The 22287-nt window shown below is 35.6% G+C and overlaps 1 long non-coding RNA gene across 1 annotated transcript; it reads left to right on the forward strand.

Moving 5' to 3' along the window:
• The first annotated feature begins 8865 nt into the window (after nucleotides 1-8865).
• LOC127092692 (uncharacterized) lies at nucleotides 8866-16170 on the forward strand. Its single transcript, XR_007792263.1, has 3 exons — nucleotides 8866-9256; nucleotides 15215-15469; nucleotides 15594-16170. It is a non-coding gene; the product is annotated as an uncharacterized LOC127092692 (long non-coding RNA).
• The last annotated feature ends 6117 nt before the right edge of the window (nucleotides 16171-22287 follow it).

Below are 22287 nucleotides of genomic sequence, written 5' to 3' on the forward strand. Positions count from 1 at the left end.
TCTTTGAGGTTGATGCCATGAATGCTCCCTTGTAATAAAAGATCACAAAGTCCACTATACTCCCAATCATGCTTAGGTCAATCAATGGTCCAAGGTCCAATGCGAAGGTCCTAAAATAATTCTCTAAGTCCATAGTCCATTGTCCAATATCCATGCTTAGGTCTTAATCTTTTTATCTTTTCCGTTTTTTATGTTTAGTCCATTTTAAGTTGATTATCAAGATGAAGGTGAATGATAATGGTGAATGCATAATATGGTATAAAGCAAAATAAAGTAAATAAAAATGACAAAAAATAAAATGTTAGAAGTTAGGTACAAGAATGTAAAAAGTTAGAATATGGAAATGTAAAAGTTAGATGTTAATGTTAGATGTTAGGATTAATCGAATTAAAACAAAATAGAAAAATATTCAAAATAAATATCAAATATCAGATCTAAAACAAACATCTAAAATAATATTCAAAACAATATTCTAAAACTATTAAAACAATTATCAAAATTAATATAAAATGAAATTCTAATATTCACACAAATATCAAAAATAATATAAAATGAAATTCTAATATTCACACAAATATCAAAAATAAAATCAAATAAAATTCTAATATCAAAATAATTATCAAAATTAATATCAAATAAAATTCTAAAATAAAAAATAATTATCAAAATTAATATTCTAAAATTAAAACAATTATCAAAATTAATATCAAATGAAATTCTAATGTTCAAAATGATACCAAACAAGGTGAGGAGGATCTCCAAAAAAAAAACAGAACGGGCCTGTATGCCCTCACTAAGCCCAAACAGAGGGGGTGAACCACTAAAAACAGTGGTGTGAAGAGGAAAGGGCGCAGAGGCCCAATCCAAGGCCCACTGACCTTGGTCTTCACAGGTAGGGGGTGCAGGACTCAAACAAAAAGGTGCATTTGGTGAAATGAATGGGTTGTGGCCCAATCAACATCAATAGAGATCCAAGTCCCTTGCCAGATCGTCCTCCCTATATTCAAATATTCCCTCCATACTTTGGCCGACGAACAAGCTTCCGCCGCGCCGGAGCTCATCGTCGGCGGCGGCGGAGCTCCAACTAGGGACATTCACATACCAAAACCTTCCTCATAACCTCCTTGCTCCGAATCTATGGATCAAATAGTCTAAACCTAAGCTTACGAACCAAATTGCAGCTAGATGCCACTAAACCCTAAATCATAACATCATAAATTAAATCCCCTGGTGAAGGAATCAAAGTCCCTAGGGTTTAAGGCTTTGATTCCTTGAGTGCCAATCTACACACTGGTAACCAAATTACAACAGGATAAAGCAGGACATGGATCTACCTTTTGAAGACCAGTGCGAAGATGACGACGAAGATCCAATCTCAGGTGAGCTTCGATTCTCCTATATTTCTTATTGTACGATGCTTCTCTTCTTCTTCTGAGAACTGCTTCTGTTGAAGTCTTGTTGAGTTGATGCATGAATGTGATGCTGAGAGTTGAGAGTTTGAACGGCGGTTTGAAGCTCCGCTATGTAGAGCTTCAAATGTTGAAGCTCTCACAACAATGGAATGAGTGTATCCTGAGGGTCAGGGAATGATTCTGAATTGCAAGATTTTCTGGAAATCAAATCAAATACTCTAATGATGAATGAGTCCAAGGTTTTATAGAACTTGATCAGGGGTAGATTAGGAATGAAATGGAGAATCTAAGTTAGTTAGATTTAGATTAAATGATGAGATGGAAATTAATTTCTGATTTACTTTGTGAGTTAACTTGAAAATAAAATATCTGAAAAAACTGTTAACTTGTATTAGAATCGATGAGCTGGTGGAATTAGCAAACCGATTTCTGACTTGGTTCATTTAAGTAGTTTGGACTTAGCTAAACCTGTGTTTGGATTACATTTGATGCCTTGAACCTAATTGCACTACCTAGTGGCTTGCTGCTGTAAACTACTTGTGGCATTGTCTGAATTGTTTTGCATTGTTATGATACTGCAGATAGCTTGACAAGGGAATGGCCAATTGTTTGCAGCAATAGCCATGGTTTCATTCATGTGAGATACAAGGTTCTGCTCCAGCTTGCAGCAAGGTAATAGTTTGGGAGTTGTTGCCCTTGGAATTAAGTGGTTGAATCTGAATCAATTTGCATCATGACACAACAGGTTTTGATGTGGTTTGGTCTAGTTGTGAATGACATGGTGTGCTGCTTAGATTTGGTTTATGCAGGGGGCCTGTTAGTTTAAAGAGAAGACTGTTATGTTGGACAGTGAATGTTACAGGGTGTGTTAGGCTCAGGACTGAATTTACAGCAATTTGCATGATATTTGCAGGTTGGCTATCTTGAGTGTAGGTCCATTGGTTAATAGTGGCACATTATATAGTGGTGGTGTATCCTTTCTTATACATGTCATGGTTCTACAGGTTGTATGTCAAGTGGTTTGTGCCATTGCTCATTTTGATGTCTACTGCTTGATCAATGTGCCATGTCTGCTGCCTGATATTATATTGTAATGTGTGGCTTCCAGGTCTGTTAACATGGTTGGTAAGGTTTTGTCTGTATTAGCTGTAAAATTGCTCTGATATACTGAATAGGAATTGCAAGTCTGAGTTATACTTGATGTCTTGAAATATTCATGTTACATTCTTGATGTGGACTGATATAGTGTAGGGTTGGCATGATGGAAGTTTATGGTTTTGCTTTATGACATATTGGCATGGTGCTTCAAATCTTATTGTATTGCCTTGATGTAATTCCATAAGTTTGCATTGCTCTTCTAATTTGGTTGCACACTGCAGGATTCTTGGCCATGTTGTTAGTAATTTCATTCTGACTTTTATTCAGACATTATTTTCAACCATTCATCTTCCATATTCATATATGTCTTGCTTCATAGAGGCTGGTGGTGGAACAAAATAACATGATGACCAATTTGGATTATGAAGCAAGATGTATGATTGGCCAATCAAAGATGGAATTGGAAGACTAAGGATAGGATTATTAAGGATTTTTAGGATTGGGTTGACTTTGGTAAAAGTTGACCAAAGTCAACATTTGGTCAACATCTCCATTCTTTATAATTTCTCATGTTTTGCACATTTTTATGCTTGTAATGAGATTTTAAGTCTTCTTTTTAATGTAATGGATTGGTATGGAATGAATGGACTTCTACTGAATTTTGTATGACTAATGGTTCTTGAAATGAATTTGCCATGAATTTGGATTTGAACCATGAACCATAGTATGAACACTTGTAATGGATTGAGATGAACAAAGACCATGACTTGAACATGACTTATAATGAATTGAGAATGGATGACATTGCATTAGCATGAATGATAATCAAGGTTATGACTTGAATGAACCATTAACATGAATCAAAAGTTATGTACTATGGATGGACCAAGACCAACCCAATGGAAATGTATGGGTGATAATAAAGCATAGATGAACTTGATGAATACCTAACATGGATCAAAGATCATAACTTGGATGAACAATAACAAGCATGAAACAAAGCTTCTAGCAAGATGCTAGAGGCATCATGAAATGGGACTTAAACAAAGATTCATGGACCAAGCACCAACATCATGTCAATGGCATAAAATGAACTTGGATAATATTGACCAGATGAAATAGCAAGGCATAAACCAGGAACTTGAAATGTCCATATGAAATGCTATGGATGAATTAAATCAAGTGAAAGTTATGATGCCATGGAAATGGGCTTGAACCAATGAGCATAGACAAACAAGAGATGAACCTGTAAGGACATGAAGTGAATGCTAATCAAACCAAGGACACCTTATGAACAAGTGGGCCTTTACTGGATCTTGTCCAAGTAGGTGAAACACACACACCATCGAATGATTATGGACCAATGAAATGGGGCATAACAATGAGTGATGGTAATAATTAGGGTTTGGGGATGCCATGATCAAGTGAGGATCCAAATATAGGGTTTTGCTTCCTCAAGAAGCCACAATTTACACACCCAGTATAGGCACAACACCAAGCATCAAGGGCCATCTCCAAGTTAGGGTTTGATTTGGAGCCACTCCCAACTTGCTAGGAAACCCTAGTTTTCATTAGGTGCAAGCACAAAGCCATGAATTTAAGTCACCTGTCTTCTTGTGTGGAACCATGCTTATGCATATGAAATGAATTCTTATGATGATATGCAAATGATTAAGGGTTAATGACCTATATGATCATTGTGAAGGGTAGGGTGAATTTTTGGGTATGATAGGGTTGATCTCATGGTTATCAACACTAACCATCTGAGGAGAGTGAGGGGTCATGCCCCAAGGATGGGCAACAAAATTACCATTGGTATAATGTACAACAAAAGGTTGATATGGCACAAAAGCATTCCCATTGGCAACTTAGGGAGTAAAGTTTGGAGGCAACCCCCACGGATAGGCAGCAACATGCCTACTAGGACTCGACTGACAGATTGGCTGGCTTACCACAGGTTGGATTATGGTATTAACAACAACATCAATAGAAGTGGTGACAACAACAATGGCATCAATAACCACAATAATATCATGATTGTCAGAAGTGGTAAAGGTAGTAGCCTTCTGAGCTTGAAGGTACTCCAATGTAGTGTTCATGTTACCTTCGAAGGTATCCATTTCCCCTTGGAACTGGGCCAAGGTTTCCCTATAGGTAGAATTCTATTGTTCCATATCTTCCATAGTCTTTAATTTGTTAGCTCTTATGAAGTACTGGTATCGAAGAGTTGTCGTCTTTTTTACTGAGAAAAGGACAAGGTGAGCTATTTCTGTTTGATAGGCATGACATGCGATTGAATGAATGCACATGTTGGGGATGGAATGCAAATAATTATGCAAAATCCACAGATTCAAAGCATTGATGGTGCAATAACTTAGGTTTAAAACTCCAACATATATACATCAATGCAAAAATGATATGCAATAATGTACGTTAACAACATCAAATAATCCGAATAATATGCGTATATTTCCCGATACAGGATCAAAGGTTCGACGTCCATGAGAATAAAGGTATGTAGAGTCTATGGTTTCCTGTAGAAAAACCTATATCCCCCTCACAGGTATGTTTTAGTTTTCAAAAGGTAGTTCCTATAAGGTTCCCATAGTCATCGATCAAAAATGAAAATATCCCGCCGTAATGAATTCTCGCAGAACAAAAGTACTTCCAAGTGAATCTAGTATGGGTGTGATTCTCGTGACAACCCAACGCGCGAAACGTAGGTGCACACGACTATCCAGGAGTTTATCTTGTATGTGTACTTAACTCGGGTGTAGAGCTTCTCTCATGTAGCATAACCCCAACCCAACATAGAGTATAATAGATATCCAACATATAATGAATATTTAAAGCAATAAAGAATACGATAAATAAAGTGAGTAAAGCATGCAGATAATCACCAAAACAAATAAAGAAGCGAACAAAACTAGGCTCGACTCCTTTTAGTGACTAGGAAGTACTCAAAGTAGCAGAGCGTCCCCATCATAGTCTCCAACTGAAGTTGGGGAGACTCAAGAAGAGATCCCCAACTGAAGCTAGCGGAAATATACCCGAACGCATCACACATTCGAACATACAACAAAGTCTCCATCAAACTTTATTTATTCTTGAAGGAAAGGGAAAATATTGATAAAACCTGGGGGAAAGAGATAACTAGGTAAGGAAGTCAGTTATGCAAGGGAAATGTATTAGCATCCCTCATATCTGTTGTACTCAATGGTAACCATTTTGATTGCTCTATGCTCGAACGAGTGTTATATCTAAATATTACTCGTGAAAGAATAAAAGGAAAAATAAGAATAGATAAAGTGCTATGAGATGATTAGGGCCCTCATGCCTACGCATCCTTATAGTGCAATAAGGAATTCAAACCTCTTTAGTTCATAGAGCCAACGATGGGAGGTGAAGGAAGTTGTGATAACAATATGGTCTGAACCAAAGAATAATGTGGTTTGACTCCAAAAAGGGATGAAAATTGAACCCAAGAGTAAAGGTGACATTAACCAATATGTGGGTAGCCTGAAGCATTCAACATTATATGGTATGGCCGAAAACAAAGGGAATTAAGTGTTTGGTTCCATAATAAACATCTATTAGTTCACAAGCAGACACAAGATTGAGCTCAAAGATATAATGTATTTGGATCAAAGAGAGAGGTATATCACATTAAGTGAATAAAGGTAGTAGACTTTGAATAAATGTAGTGATTAATGGTCCATGGATATGAATGGAGAAATAAAGAAATAATGAATAAATATGGATAAATATGTATGCTCGCAGAGGATTCGAACCCTCGTGCCTACGTATTCTCATCATGCAATAAGAAAGTCAGATCTTTGTAGTTCGTGGGACCAGAAAACAAAGAAAGGAAATTTGATTGGATTTCCAAGAGGTAAATCCGATTACTTAACAAAGCAAGAATGTGAAATTAACCAATGATGGTAATCAACCACATAACTTATGAAGGCATGGTCTGAATCAATAATGCTACCAGAGTTTGAGACACCATGGGGTAGGAAAAGATATTTGTCAGGGTTTGTAACCCTGCAAGGTAGGATGAGAGATAACCAGGGTATGAACTCCATATGGCAAGATAGATGAATGCCATGGGGTAAAGGCATAAAGATGTTCCAGGGTTTGCAACTATACAAGGGCAAGAAACAGATTTCCAAAGTCCGTAACTTCAAAGGGAAAAGGAATAAGATGCCAAAGTTTGAACTTCAATGGAATACCAAAGGTTGTCAGAGTTTGTACTCCACGGGTAAAACGCATAAGTGAGCCATAGTATGTAACTATACAAGGTAGAAAAGATTATCTGAATGTCAGAGTTTGTAACTCAATAAGGGCAATAGAGAAATAATGCCAAAGTCTGAACTATGTAGGCACTAAAAGAGGTAGCTAGATTCTAAACTCCATGGGAAAATGAATAAATGCCAAAGTCTATAGCTGTAAGGCAGAATGAAATGTCAAAGTTTGTAACTATATAGACAAAATCAAGGTTGCTAGAGTTTGTAACTTAATGGGTGCAAAAGGGGGTTTACCATAGTCTGTAACTCTACAGGGCAAGAATGCCAAGGTCTGCACCTTATGGGAAAAATCAATGGGTTGCCAGAGTTTATACTATATGGGAAGGAGTGCCAAGGTTTGCACATTATAGGCAAAGAACAAAGTATGCCAGAGTTTGTAACTCAATGGGCAAAAAGAAGTTGCCAAAGTCTGTACTTTATGGGCAATGAAATAACATACCAAATTCTATACTTTATAGGCAATTCATGAGGTATTTGATTAAGAAATGAGTATGTGACCCTAAGGTAATGATCCCAAAATATGTATGGATATCAAGTAAGAGAGTCTGATATTGAATCCAATAGGAGAGTAATGGTGTGTCACTGTTGAAGGAGGATTAATGTACAATGATGCTTCGCTGTTGAAGTATTGAATGATTGATGCTTGCTTGAAGAAGATTTGTAAATTATATGATTCAAATTGCACTAAAGTCTATAAACAAAGGAGAATACCTTGAGCAACTGGGTCATTCGTCCCATATCCAAAGATATTTTAGACAAGGATATGAATGCTCCACTCTCATCATTCTTTATGACTTAAGGCTCGTGGCATACAACTTGAATCAGGATTGACAAGTTTATGGTAGGAGATCATGAGTATTGATCCTGATGATACCATGCTACTTGTTGTATAAGAAGACTTGACAATCATTTGATTCAAATTATACTAAAGTCTTTGAATATAGGTGAATACAATGAGCAACTGGGTCATTCGTCCCGTACCCAAAGATATTCAACATGATTTAATGGAATTCCCCACGCTCATTCATTCTCTATTTCTCAAGGCTCGTGCCACATAATCTAAATTATGATTGACAAGTGTTGATACCTTTGATGTGCTTCAGAAGTACTCCATTTTGTCAGTTATGCTTGATTGGTGTTGACCTTGAAGTCTTGATCTTGGACTTGAACCTTGAGGTCTTGAACTCCTAATATCTAGCATATTCAATACAACTTGAGCACTATGGATTTGCCCTACCAAGTTATCAATGGTATTTTGATCACTTGAGTGGGCTTGGAGATTAAAGCACAATACAAGGGATTTGGTTGAACAAAGTAAACTTTGATCAACACTAATCAAGTGGAAAAAAGTTGATTGAAATATATACAACCTAAAGGGTTAATCAGTCAATCTAAACTAACTGATTTATACAAAATCCTAAACTATGGGAACATGCATTTCAAGATTATAAATCCTAAGTACTAAGGTTAATTGCACAATTAGGAATCAAGATCTAGTTACAACTAAACAAACCTAATTATCTAGTTACCAATATTACTAATTATCTAATCACATTCTAACAATTTTAACCTCTAATTATCATTAATCTAATTAGAATTCTAAAAATATAATCAAATTCTAAAAAACCTAATTACTATAATATTTCTAATCAAACTATATTCAAATTATCCCTAATTAACCTAATTATAAATCTAGAACTCTAATAAACCATTAATTTTAATTATTTCTAATTAACCTAATTAGATTTCTAATTCTAATTCTAAAATCTAATTTCAGTTAACCTAAGATTCTAATTAGCCTAAAATCCGAATTAACCTAATCCTCTAATTCTCCTAATCAACCAAAATCCCTAGTTAACCTCTAAGTAACATGAGAAATTAACCTAAAAAGGATTAAATGAATGAATTAAAGAAAGGACCAGGGGTGCAGGCCCAATGAAGGGGTAATGGACATAATGGGATTCATTTGGCCCTAAGCCCAAACACCCAAACTTGAAGATGCACAAGGAAATCGAGTCCACTCCTTCATGTAGCTCGGGCAGGCTGAAACGACAATGAGGAAAGGAGAAACGTGCTTAAAACAGCCAGCAACAACGCAATTCAAATTCTGCAATGCGTAATTTGGTATTGGATTTCGGCGTCTCCTCATCACCATCGTCGCGTTCTCTTTGCTTCGGTTCGAACAAGAAAAAAAAAACGAATCCAACAATGTGTTCATGGTATCAGGAACCATTCAACAATGAACTTGATAATCGCCTCTTGAAATAAGTCGCTTCGAGTAAACGTCGGGAACGCCATAACTCAGTTTCAATGCCCTCTGATTGTGTTCAGATTTGAGTTGATTCCAGAGCTTGTTTGAAACGCAAAATTGGCGGAAAATCAGAGGATGCGCAAATAACTTAGCTCGAAGAACTTACCGAATCGATTTCAGCTTCACCGGTAATGTCTCCTCCTTCTCCGATTCTCTTCTTCTTCTTCAATACCTCCTTCTTCTTCTTACTGTGATGTCACACTTGTTATTGTTGATTCAAAGCGTGAGTGCAGAGAGGGAGAGTTGAGAGAATGCTGCAGTTTTGTGTGTGTGTGTGAGAGAGAGAGAGAGAGTGAAGGTGAAAATCTGGAAAAACCATCCTCTCTTGATGAATGATGATGATTGAGTATATATAGCCATGAGTTCTTAACAGAATTCTGATTCTGTTAACTCCTCTAGTTCAAATCAGTTGCAGCTTTTCTTTCCATTAAATCCAACTATTAAGATTAGTTATAGGTTAGTTTGAAGTTAGTTTAAATTAGGTTGTGATGTAATTTTGTTTCTGTTAGTAAAGTTATATCAGTTGAGAGTTAATGTCAGTTCAGTTAGGAAGTTCTGCTTCAGTTAGTGAGCGTTTGGAATTGTGCTATGGAATTTGGATTGAATTTAGGTTGTGTATGGAATGTTTGAGTTGAAGGATTGTTATTGCTGGGATTAATGTGTTTAAGCTTGCGATTTTGCCACTGATGCATTTTCTACTAATTAGTGAACTGATTAATATATTAGAAACTTTCAACAACAAAATTGAAAAACTCTTGGCAATTGTTATACATTAATTAGTTAGGTTGAGATTAATAAAAAATGGATAATTAGTTGATTGTTAGGATGTGTTGTGGACTGTTGTGCTTATGAACTAATGCAATAAAACCAACTGCCATAAATCAATTGCAGTGCCTTGTTTTACCATGACTAAATCTGTTAATTAAAAGTAATGCCAATTTTTTTATTGAATGGTGTTGTTTGGTGTATTATACATTGCTAGATGGCCCTACTCATGTATGTTTATTGGTATGAAGCCTCATGTCAGTAGGTGTTAGATTTTTGGTGAATGTCATACTGCAATGTTATGTATGCTTGTTTTGAATGAGATGTTAATTGCTAATTCTTGGCCCATTTCTATGTTTTCTTTTAAATGTGATGTCATGTTCATGGTCATGAGCTAGTTTGGAATGGGATATGATTGTCATGACTGAAGCTAGCGGAAATATACTCGAACGCATTGCACGCTCGAACATACAACATAGTCGTCATCGAACTTTATTTATTCCCGAAGAAAAGAGAAAGCATCGATAAAACCCGGGGGAAAGAGATATTTGGGTAAGGAAATCGATTATGCAATGGGAAGATATTAACACCCCTAACATCCATGGTACTCCATGGGAACCGTTTTAATCGTTCTTGCTCGAATGAGTGTTATAACTAATGATTACTCGTGAAAGGGTAAAGGAAAGAATAGATAAAGTGCTTGGTGAGGATTAGGGCCCTCATGCCTACGTATCCTTATAGTGCAATAAGGATTTCAAAGCTCCGTAGTTCATAGAACTAGTAGTGGGAGGTGAAAGGAAGTTGTGATAAAGGTATGGTCTAAACCAAAAGATTGTATGATTTGAACTCTAAAAAAGGGTGAAATATGAACCCAAGAGTAAAACTGGCATTGACCAATATGTGGACTATACGGAAGAACCTGCCACTATATGGTATTAGCCGAAAACAAAGAGAATTAAGTGTTTGGTTTCACAACACAAATAGTTATTGGTTCACAAGGTGATACAAGAAGGAAGGCAAAAGGATATTATATTTGGCTCAAAGAATAAGGTATATCACATGAAGTGAATGAAGGTAAAATATGAATGCATCATGGAGATGGATGGAGGAGAAATAAATAAGTATGCTCACGGAGGATTCGAACCCTCGTGCCTACGTATTCTCATCGTGCAATGAGAAAATCAGAGCAATCGTTGTTCAACCCACTACGATTGAAAACAAAGGAAGATAGATTGATTCCCAGGGTATACTACCCTTCAAGGAAGAAAAGAGAGTGTCATGGTTCACAACCTTCTAGGTAAGGTATCACTACCAGAGTTTATAATTCTAAAGGCAAATAACTGAATTGTCAAGGTTTATCACCTCAAAAGGCAAAGAGAACGGATGTTAGAGTCCACAACTCTTAAGGCAAAAGAAATCATTGTCAATGTCCACAACCCAATAGGCAAGGGGATTCCCAAGAGTCCATAACTCTACAAGGCTACTCAAAGGGATTATCAAGGTCTAAAACCAAATGCCAAAGTCTATATCTCCATACGCACAAAAATAGTTTGCCAAGGTTCAAAACCTATCAGACAAATGAGGATTGAATTGATTGAAAGAGGGTGTACAACCACAAGGTGCTAATAACAAAAGTGCTCTATTATTGGAGTGTTGAATGATGATGCTTTCTTGAAGAAGACTTATCAATTGTATGTTTCAAATTGCAATAAAGTCGTTGAACAAATGCGAGTACCTTGAGCAACTGGGTCATTCGTCCCATACTCAAGGATACCCTAGACAAGGATAGGAATTCTCCACTCTCATCATTCTTTGTTTCTTAAGGCTCATATCTTACAACTCAAATCATAATTGACAATTTACTCATAGGAGATCTTGAGTGTTGATCTTGTTGATGCAATGCTACTTGTCGTAGAAGAAGACTTGACAATCACATAATTCGAATTGTGCTAAAGTCTATGAATAGAGGTGAATACGATGAGCAACTGGGTCATTCGTCTCGTACCCAAATATATTCATAATGAGGATAGGAATTCTCCACTCTCATTCCTTCTCTATTTCTTAAGGCTCATGCCATACACTCTGAATTATGATCGACAAGTGTTGATACCTTTGATGTGCTTAAGAAGTGGTCCATTTTGCTAACTATGCTTGACTGATGTTGACTTGAAGTCTTGATCTTGCATTTGAACATTGAGATGTTGAGCTCATGAGATTCAGCATATCCACAATAGCTTGAGCACAATGAACCTGCCTTATCAAGTGATCAAGGGTCTTTTGATCACTTGAATAGGATTGGGGAATTACAGCATAATACAACGGATTTGGTTGATCAAAGTGTCCTTTGGTCAACACTAATCAGTGAGGTTAAAATGATAGTTGAAACTAGGTATGAAATAAACCTGTTGAATTAACCAACTAAAAATAATCAGACAAATCTAATTATAGCCTTAAGCTAACATGTGTTAAAATAAAGATTTCTAAGCCCTAACGACAAAATGGTCATCATGTACAAATGTAAATAATAATCAAAATTATTCATAATTAATTAAAACCAACTAATTAATTAAAACCACAAGAATATAATGTAAAGATTAGGCTAAATTCAATTAATTTAAACCTAAATCTTCTAAAGATTTCAATTAAGTGATTAATTAGCTAATTAAACCATAATATACATTAATCACAATTAATCTAATAGGAAAAATTAGTTCTATTAATCCTAATTATATTAACCTAAAAATTAACCAATTAAACAAAAACTAATTAAATCATGATTAATACAAAACAAAACAAAGAAACAAGGGGGTATAAGCCCCAAAATCCTGGTGTACACAGAAATGTCGTATGGGCCCAAACACAGGCCCATATCCATACATACCCACATCATGTGGTGCAAGTAGGAACACGTTATGTTCAATAATAATAATAAAAGAAGCGACCTAAAGTCTAACATGCATAGCCCAAACGAATCAGTAGGCCGAAATTGGATAAGGAAGAATTGATCGGTAATTAGTCAACACTGAGTAGGATATCCACCAATGCATTTAACGCATGTGCAACATAAATAGGATGAAGCTCAAATGGCATAGTAACAACACAGATATCTCATTCCCTTCATCATCTATTAGTCTTTTATTTCATAACTCCCTCCGCCCCGCATCGGAGCTTCCGACGACGGAGAAACTTATATTCCTTAATCAAGATAACATCCACCTAATCAGATGTCTAATCTGAAACTACTGAGATACTAAACCAGTTCAATCGCGAGTTGTGCAATCGAAATCAAAGAACGACATTGAGCCCTAGCTATAAGGTTCGGAGATAAAATGAAACAAAGAGGAATCGAGATCGCACAATCAAGGCGAGGAGATTAAGATAACCTACTTGCGAGATGGCAATGCATTTTGGGAATTGTTGCAGTCGAATTTGATGGAGAAGATTGAAAGAGAACAGCGATCCAAAACGCAACGGAAATTAAAAAATTTCTCCTTTAATGATCCTTACGAATGTGCATGATCAGTGATAGAATCGTTACCTCTTGTGGCGATTGAAACCCTTGATGCATATCGAATGAGTGATCACGAACGTTGAATGGTGACAACGCCTCTACTCAGTCCACACGAACAGATTCATTCAGTCTCAGTGTTAGCTACTACGAATGAAAGCTTTGAGTGAGAGAGAGAGAAATGAAATTTTCATCTGAACAAATACTTCTGCACAATGGTTCTATTTATAGAACCACTTGTGTGGGTTGTAAGCTAAAAAATCTCACTTAAGTGTTTATGGCCCATATCTTATGATATACCAAAATCACTTAAGCGCATGGTACCTTACCATATTTCGTATTCTACTTAAGTGCACCGTACCTTACGATGTTCTACAATTCACTTAAGTGCACCATACCTTACTGTGTTCCTTATTTACTTTATCTCTCATCAATCCGTCCTTTTTGTGTGTGACCCTGTAGGTTTTCGCGGCATTGGCAATTATATTAAATCACGTATTTAACATAATAAATAGTGAGTAGTATCTAGCAACACATCATTGCTACCAAAGACACGAAAATATCATGTGATCTGACAAATCCTTTTGTGATAATACTTATGTGTACAATTATCCTTTTGCCCTTATGTCTATATTGAACACAAGGCATAAACCGTGTCATCCTTGTCCAGTTCAATATTGGGCCCGTAAACATTTATCCTGTTACGCAGGATGGGCAAATTCGATCTAGGTCACTCATGTACCTCAACATGCTTTGTGGAGTATCCATCAACTGTCTTTATGGTCATCCAGTTACAGACAATATTTGATCAGCAATATGGCACTCAACTCTACATCTAGGGTCCATAGTGGTTTCAGGTCGAATGGTAGTATACACCATTATCACCATGAGAATAACTTATGACACTTTGTATAACATTCTATATAGTATTCTCATATCGGGTCAATCCAGTATAAATATTACTCATAATATTCATACCTATGTTTAAGACTTGATAACTCCTTATCCATGATCCATGAGATGTGATCATCAGTCTATATACATAAGCTCAACTACAGATACTTTATGAATATTGTTCTTATGTTTAATGGGATTTCATGATTAAGTCACACTTGATACATTAAACGGACTAGCTATTCTAGGGACTTTATTAAATAAACATAATAAAGAAAAACCTTTTATTATTAATGAATAATTTGATACAAGTACCAAAAGTATTGGCCTCTAGGGCTTACACCAACAAAGATAACGATAAATTTATACTCAGGTAAGCGCGAATCTCCTTTTCTAGATCCTTTTTCATTCTTCTTCTTTTCTTCTTCATGATTCTTCTCTTGCTCCCCTGAAATCGTTGTCGTTATTGGTGCGAGTTCGCGATTGAAATGCTGCAGATCGAGAATGGTTGCGGTATGAAGTAGCAATCGAGTTGTAGCGAGAACTCAGATTGCAGAATGAAATTTTGTTGCAGGAGGGAAGCAATTGCGTAATGAAGCTCTTGCAGAAGATTGATGCAGAATGAGGGACCCCAAGTTGAATAAGGTAATGAATCGAAAATGCAGAATCCCCCATTGGAAGAAGCAACGATGAAGCTTTATATAGGGTTACAGAGTTAGCAGAGTGAGACTCTGTTAACTCCCAGTTATACCAATTTGTTAGCTTTTAAATCTCTTGTTAACTTTTTGTTAGAGTTAGTTAGAATCTGTTAGAATGTTATTAGTTAGTTACTTAGCTTATTTGTAATTCAGTTAATATGGTTGATTTTGTGCATGTGTTATAAGCTTATGGTGGAATTCTATTAATGAAAATTGTGCAGGGTTAGTAATGTGTTAGAAAAAGGAACTTCAGTGCAAAACAAAAAACGAGGCAGTGCAAATTTACGTTTGCTGCAGAGTACGCAGATGCATGGGGTTTTTGTGGCATGCTGCGGATGATTGATGAACCAAGGTTATATTGTCTAATGACTGGAAATGCAGAGCATTACAGCTTGCTACAGATAGCCATTGATGATGATGAACTGACGTTGCAGGGCCCTACATACATTGCATATAGGATGATGTTACTACATGTGGTAATGTTTGCTTAATTGCTAATGTTCATGAGCTAAAGTAGTTAATTAAATGTTAGTTTCTCATCAATTCTGCTTGTGATGTGGTTGTTGAGTATTACTTCTAAATGTTGGTTGTGATGGTTAGGTGGCACTTCAAAGCAGGCTTCTATCAAAAGGTTGGTGATCAATTGATAGTCCTCCCATCTTAGCTCCTCATGGCTTTTGTTTTTGTAACCAGACATGGTTGATATGAACTCCAATATTCCCGATGGTGTGTAACCACTATATGTTTTTGTTTCAGTTGTAGCTGGGTAACTAGCTAGTCTACTTCCAGAAGTCAGGGTGGGAATCTGTGATCCAAATGTAGGATTCTGACCTCTAAAGGTTGTAGTTGTACTTTCAAATGGGTTGTTGCTAGTACAATATACATAACTAGACTGACTAAATGCACGTATACAATGCAACTTGAGGGCCCAACTGTAGGAGTGTCTATTGAACATAATGTTGGTTGGGATGAGGCACCAAAAGCTGTCGAGGAACAAAACATACTGCTTCCAAATGATGGTTGTAACTATTGAGTATTATCCTAAGTTAGGTTCACTTGCATTGTATTGTGCTGGATTTCATGTTATAGGTTAACATTGTGTAGGAATTGTAGCTTTTTCTTTTTGTAATATCTTATGCATTACAACTTGAATGGAAACAATGCTTTGAAACATATGCATGGAAATTAATTCAATGTTGAAAACTCTTGGATGTGTATGAATGAGCATTGAAGTGCATTGAATTATAAATTGGAAATGTATATTGTTTAAATATCATTGGATATTGAGTGGATTGGATTGGATTGGATTGGATGGCCTTAAATGGTTAACTTGAATGGTTTGAATGGAATTAAATGTTAATAAACATTAATTTGAAATGGTCTTGAACAGTCAATTGAAATGGGTTTGGAAAGTTAATTGAAATGGTTTTGAAAAGTTAATGTCAAATGGTTCCAAATGTTAATTTGAAATTGGATTTGAAAAGGTTAATTGTGAATGAAATTGCCAATGTAAATTGTATTGAATGGATGTATGAAATATGGTTGAAGTTTCATATTTAAATGTATGAAATTGAATGTTAGAATGTGGAGATTGAATTGAATGTGTAATGAAATTTGTTGGTTGAAAAATGTTTTGAAAATTGTTATGAAAAATAAATTGAAATGGGCTTAATCAAGAACAATGATCTGGACTCTTAAATGTTCAACTCAAATGGTTAAGTTAAAATTTGAAAGTTAATTGCATTTGGACATACCAATTAAATAGAAATACCAATGGTTAACAAATTCTAAGGTGTACCTTGGATCAAATGGACCTATCAGACGGATGGTTGACTTTGGTCAACTAGTTGACCAAAAAGTAAACAGTTGACCAAAGTCAACTATGAGGCCTGAATTAGGGTTTCATATATAATGCAATCAAGGCATTATCCACATGAAACAAGACTAATGTTTAAGCCGCAATGCCTGAATCAATGGAATCACTATATGAATGGATCAGTCCTCCTTGACCATCTACACATATGAATGCTTGAGCCAAGACTTGAATCAGTTGAAATACCCACTATGTAGACATATAGATAATGGATGATGCATGATATGATAGTAAAACATCTCTCCCCAATGAATTAAGGTTTCTATCAAGCACAAGGTGACAAATCAAACCATAAGGCACATAGGATCATACCTCCCTGATTAGGGTTTTAAGCTCAAAGTAAGATCAACAGATGAATTTCCCATGATGAGCACCTACAAATAGGGTTTCAAGGACCAGAAGATCCATCCAGGACAAGAGTCAACCAAACTAGGGTTTAGGCATGAATGAAAAGCCAAGTTGTAATTCCACAAGGTCAAGTAAACCACACTTTGTTATTCGCCAGCTTTGAATCTATGATGTTTGTAAGAAAGTGTTAACATGAGTGAATAATGCACATGAATGCAGATGAATATGTATAGATGAATCTTAAGCCAAAAGTCAGATAAAAGTGAAAAGGTGAGGGCAAGTTTTGAGGTACAACAATGACAATGCTTAACCATGATATGGATGCATATTTGTAGCCAGCAAAAGGTTGTTAATATGAACACATTGCCAAATGCTTGAATTGATATGTTTATATGGATGTATGTGAACTAATATATGCATTGTTGATGGATTTAATGCAAGGCTGGCTTGGCAAAGTTGCAAGGCAAGGTGGAGGTAAGACAAGTGAGCATTCATGGCATGGCAAGTGAGCATCCATGTCATGGCAAGAAGCAAACTTGGTACAATATTTAGGTTTTCTTGCTCATGAAGCAAATGGAATCACATTGAATAATGAAGAATGAAGCTACAATTAGCATTAGGGTTTAGGTCATGGAAAAAAAGGTTGGTTGACTTTGGCAAACTGGTTAACCAAAAAGTCAACAGTTGACCAAAAGTCAACCTTTCTAAAAATTGCATTTTTTGTATTTCCTTTTGTAATGGATAATGCAAGTGTTCTATGAATTAATGAATGGACCTTTATTTGAATAAAATGATCTTTAAATCAATGCAAAATGTCTTTCTTAAAATCCCTCCAAAAATTCAAATTTGAATCATACCCTTGAATGGACTATGGATTTATAACACTTGGCTAAGTGAACTATGAATGAGAAATAAGAATTAAGAACCAATGGGCCAATGAATGTACCATAAAGAATGAACCAATGGACTATGAACTTTAGTGAAACCATGAATGAAGAATGGATGAAATAAAGCCTTGAACCAAATGGATCACCATAGTCAACCAATGATTACACTTGATGAAAGATACCAAAGAACAAAGGCATGATTCAAACCAAAGTGACCAGATACCATAATCCATGTACTAGGGTTCCATAGATAGGACAGGATCCATATGCAAATCATACAATCAAGGACCTTAAACCAATAAGTAAAGCTTCCAAACCAAATGGTCCCCCAATGAAATGAACCAAGAAGTTAGGGCTTTCAATACCCCAATGCAAACCATATCATCCAACAGGCACCCAAGGTAAAGAAATAGGGCTTTGTGCCTAGGTGGACATCATGATGCAAGCTTCATGGATCAAGGTACCAAGCAACAAGATTTAGGGTTTCAACCCCAATCAGATGAAAAGCCAATAAACATTCTAAGGGTTTGACCCATGCACAAACCTAGATTTGTAAGCCACATAACTTTGAATCTATAGATTAACAAATGTCAACATGAATTAATGCATATGAATGAAACATGAATGTGTACAGATGAATCTCAAAAGGGGAGGGAAAATTTTGGGGTGTGAAAAGCAGAAATATGCTATGGATATTTTGGAAGAAACAAATTTGTTAAATGCTAAACCAACTGATACTCATATGGATCCAAGTGTCAAACTACTACTCGATCATGGGGAGTCTTTATCTGACTCGGGAAGGTATAAGAAATTGGTTGGAAAGTTGAATTATCTCACATTCACTCGTCCAAACATTTCTTTTGCAGTTAGTATGGTAAGTTAGTTCTTAAATTCCCCTTGTCAGGAACACATGGATGTTGTTATCCGGATTCTGAGATACGTCAAATGTGCTCCAGGAAAAGGTCTATTGTATGAAAATAAAGGACATACTTGGATAGTTGGATACTCTGATGTTGATTGGGCAGGGTCACTCATTGATAAACGATCCACCTCTGGGTATTGTATACTTGTTGGAGGAAACCTTATATCTTGGAAAAGTAAGAAACAACACGCAGTTGCAAGATCAAGCGCCGAGGCAGAGTATATGGCCATGACAAGGGCAACATGTGAACTTATTTGGTTAAAATAGTTGCTCAAGGAACTTAAAATTGAAGAAGCAAGATCAATGACACTTATTTGTGATAATCAAGTTGTATTGCACATTGCTTCAAATCTATTCTTCCATGAGAGGACCAAACATATTGAGATAGAATGTCACTTTGTCAGAGAGAAAATCGAGTCAGGTGACATTGTCACAAAGTTTGTCAACTCTAATGATCAATTGGCATACGTGTTTACAAAATCCTTGCGAATCCCCATAACTAATTATATATGTAACAAGCTTGGTGCATTTGCCTTATATGCTCAAGCTTGAGGGGAGCGTTGATATTTGTAAATATATAGTGTTAAGAATATTTTTATACAGAATAGTCCTACATCAACTATATCATGTAATTAGTTGTAATCTCTCTCTATATAATAAAATCTCTGTAGTGCTTTTAAAAACACATAGTTTATTCAAATGTCTCTTAATATCTTGTATTTCAACAACAATATTATAATTTTACCAATTACATGAGCAACTCAACACTGAGTCTTACTTGTCATATAAACGAATTCTCCCAATTTGGTAGATGAGAGAAAACATTAAACTCGTATAGCCTACATAATCATAAAACATAAATTCATTACAAAGATAATCACATGAATTACATAGACCACATGTTTAAGATGTAATCATCTATAGATAACCTAATCTAAGAGGACTAGCCACATACCCTTAAGGGTTTCATAGCTTTAATAATAAGAAAGCAAAAGTAAAGACTTGTAATGATTATGAATGATCCTCTAATGGTAGCCTTAATTTCCCCATATTATTGGTAAAAAAATATGACTTAGACTATAGAAAAACAACTTTAATGAATAAATATGTTTTTTCTATTTATAGATACAATTATGAAATCACACAATCGCGTTACGCCCTAAACTCAAATGCGTTTTGATAAACTATTTTTTTATTTGAAATTATAACAAATATCTTAGGTTACTTCCTTGGTTTTAGGACTGCACCACTTTTGTCTGTTTTATGTGGATATAATGTCACTCTCTCCGAAAGGTTACACGATTATGCTATGTGTCTTTTGATTTTATCTGCTTTTCTTCCGTTCTTCATGTGACACTTATCTATCCTTCCTTTCATTATAATTTCCACACTAAAATACTATAAAATTTGTATGATTATTATGATTTTGAATTGGTTTGGTATTGTCCATGATCTTTGGAATTCTTATTAAACACGCACAAAACTTAAATGCATTAACAATAAAAAATACTTAAAAAATTGTGAAATTGAATAATAAAAACATAATGTGACAGACTATCATCACATGCCAATCTTTAATTTATACCATAAAATTATTATTTTTATTTAAAAACATATTCTTATTTCTTAGAGTCCTTAATTCTTTAATGTTGTTTTACTTACACTTATTCGTTAATCAAATCATTTATTCATGCAAGAACATAATTTGATAACTCTATTGATATTGGCCAGTAAGAGTCGTAAACATATCTCTCCCAATATGAGTAATATCTCCAATATTTTCTTTATGTGTGATTATGGCCCATTTATATAGGATATCTCACCTTCCAAGTCCTTATTGACCATTTTATTGGCCATTAAGGTGCATGTCCCTCTGCAGCATTGAGGGGATTAAGTAGGTTTAAGTTTCATTATTCCTTGTCTGTGATTGGCCATTCATGACCATTTAATGCTCATTACCAAGTTAATTGATTTGTATAAGAGACTGGGAAGACTCTCCTGAGTCCAAGTATAGATCCATCCAAGTTTATGGAAATGAACAAAACCCTCATAACATGAGGTATGTAGAGGCGAAATGCTTAAGGGAGAAAAAACTTGATCTCGCCCGATCATACTACTTTTCTATAGTGTGAAATTTTGAACTGAGAGCCCGAAGGTTCTAACTTTGTGCTAACTCTGAGATTTAAAATTTATGCATAGAGTGCCCGAAGGTTTCGGCCTTGAGCTTACACTATGAGCTTTTTCTTTTAACAAAGAGCCCAATATGTTCTATCTTTAGCTAAGAGCTTTTTTATGCATGGAGGTTCCGGCCTAGAGCTCACACAATAATCTTTTCCTTTTAACAAGGAGAGGCCAGTGGGTTTCAGCCTTGAGCTTGTGAATATATGTGTTTGTAGGTATGAAGCTGATGATCCTGATGTTGGTGACCTTGGTGTTTTGATGATGACAACACTGATGATTGTTGAAGTTCATGATGATATTTTTCCAACTCTTTGATGAAGGTGATTAACTTGAAGATATCTCAAGCCTCATCAAGTAGAAGATTCAAAGTACCATTGGAGTGCTTATATGATCACTATATTTGGAAAAGGAACTTGAAAGCTTTTGAGTTATGAAAGTAAGGAAGTGTGAAAGCTCGCTTGGTCTTGTCTTCCTGAGTGACCAGAGTCTTGTGAAAGTAGGAGAGTAACTCCTAAGATACTAAGGCAACACACACACACACACACACGCACACACTTAAAATACTTTTAAGGTCTCTTTTTACTTAACAAAATCACCTAAAAATGTTTTTACATCCTAGCCAACTAATTAAGAGAGTGCCTGATTGCTTGGAAGCAATTTTCTAACTAAATAATTGATTAGAAAAATGACCTAATTGATTAGGACTTGCTTAGTTGAGTCTATAATCGATTGGGACAGTCTCTTAACGATTGGTCTAAATATTAAAACCTTATATTTTATTCCTTACGAATAAATTATTTAGGGTTTATAACCGATTAGCCTGATACATTATGCCATTAATTTGGTCCATAGATTGTTTCCATTTTAAGTCACATTTACTATACAAATGAGGCCTCTCCTCATTCAAAAACACACCAAAATTCAGACGTTTCCTAATTCTTAACATTTTATCACTCTCTCTTATCTCTCTTTAAGTATTTTATTTCACCAAAGTTACCTTAGTGCATTTTAAGTGAAAACTACTTGTGAGGAAAGTGTTGTATTGGTGTCATGCCACTGTTTCATTTCAAGAGTGTGATACTC

Source organism: Lathyrus oleraceus, chromosome 6 (assembly GCF_024323335.1).
Source record: "Lathyrus oleraceus cultivar Zhongwan6 chromosome 6, CAAS_Psat_ZW6_1.0, whole genome shotgun sequence".
Lineage (NCBI taxonomy): Eukaryota > Viridiplantae > Streptophyta > Magnoliopsida > Fabales > Fabaceae > Lathyrus > Lathyrus oleraceus.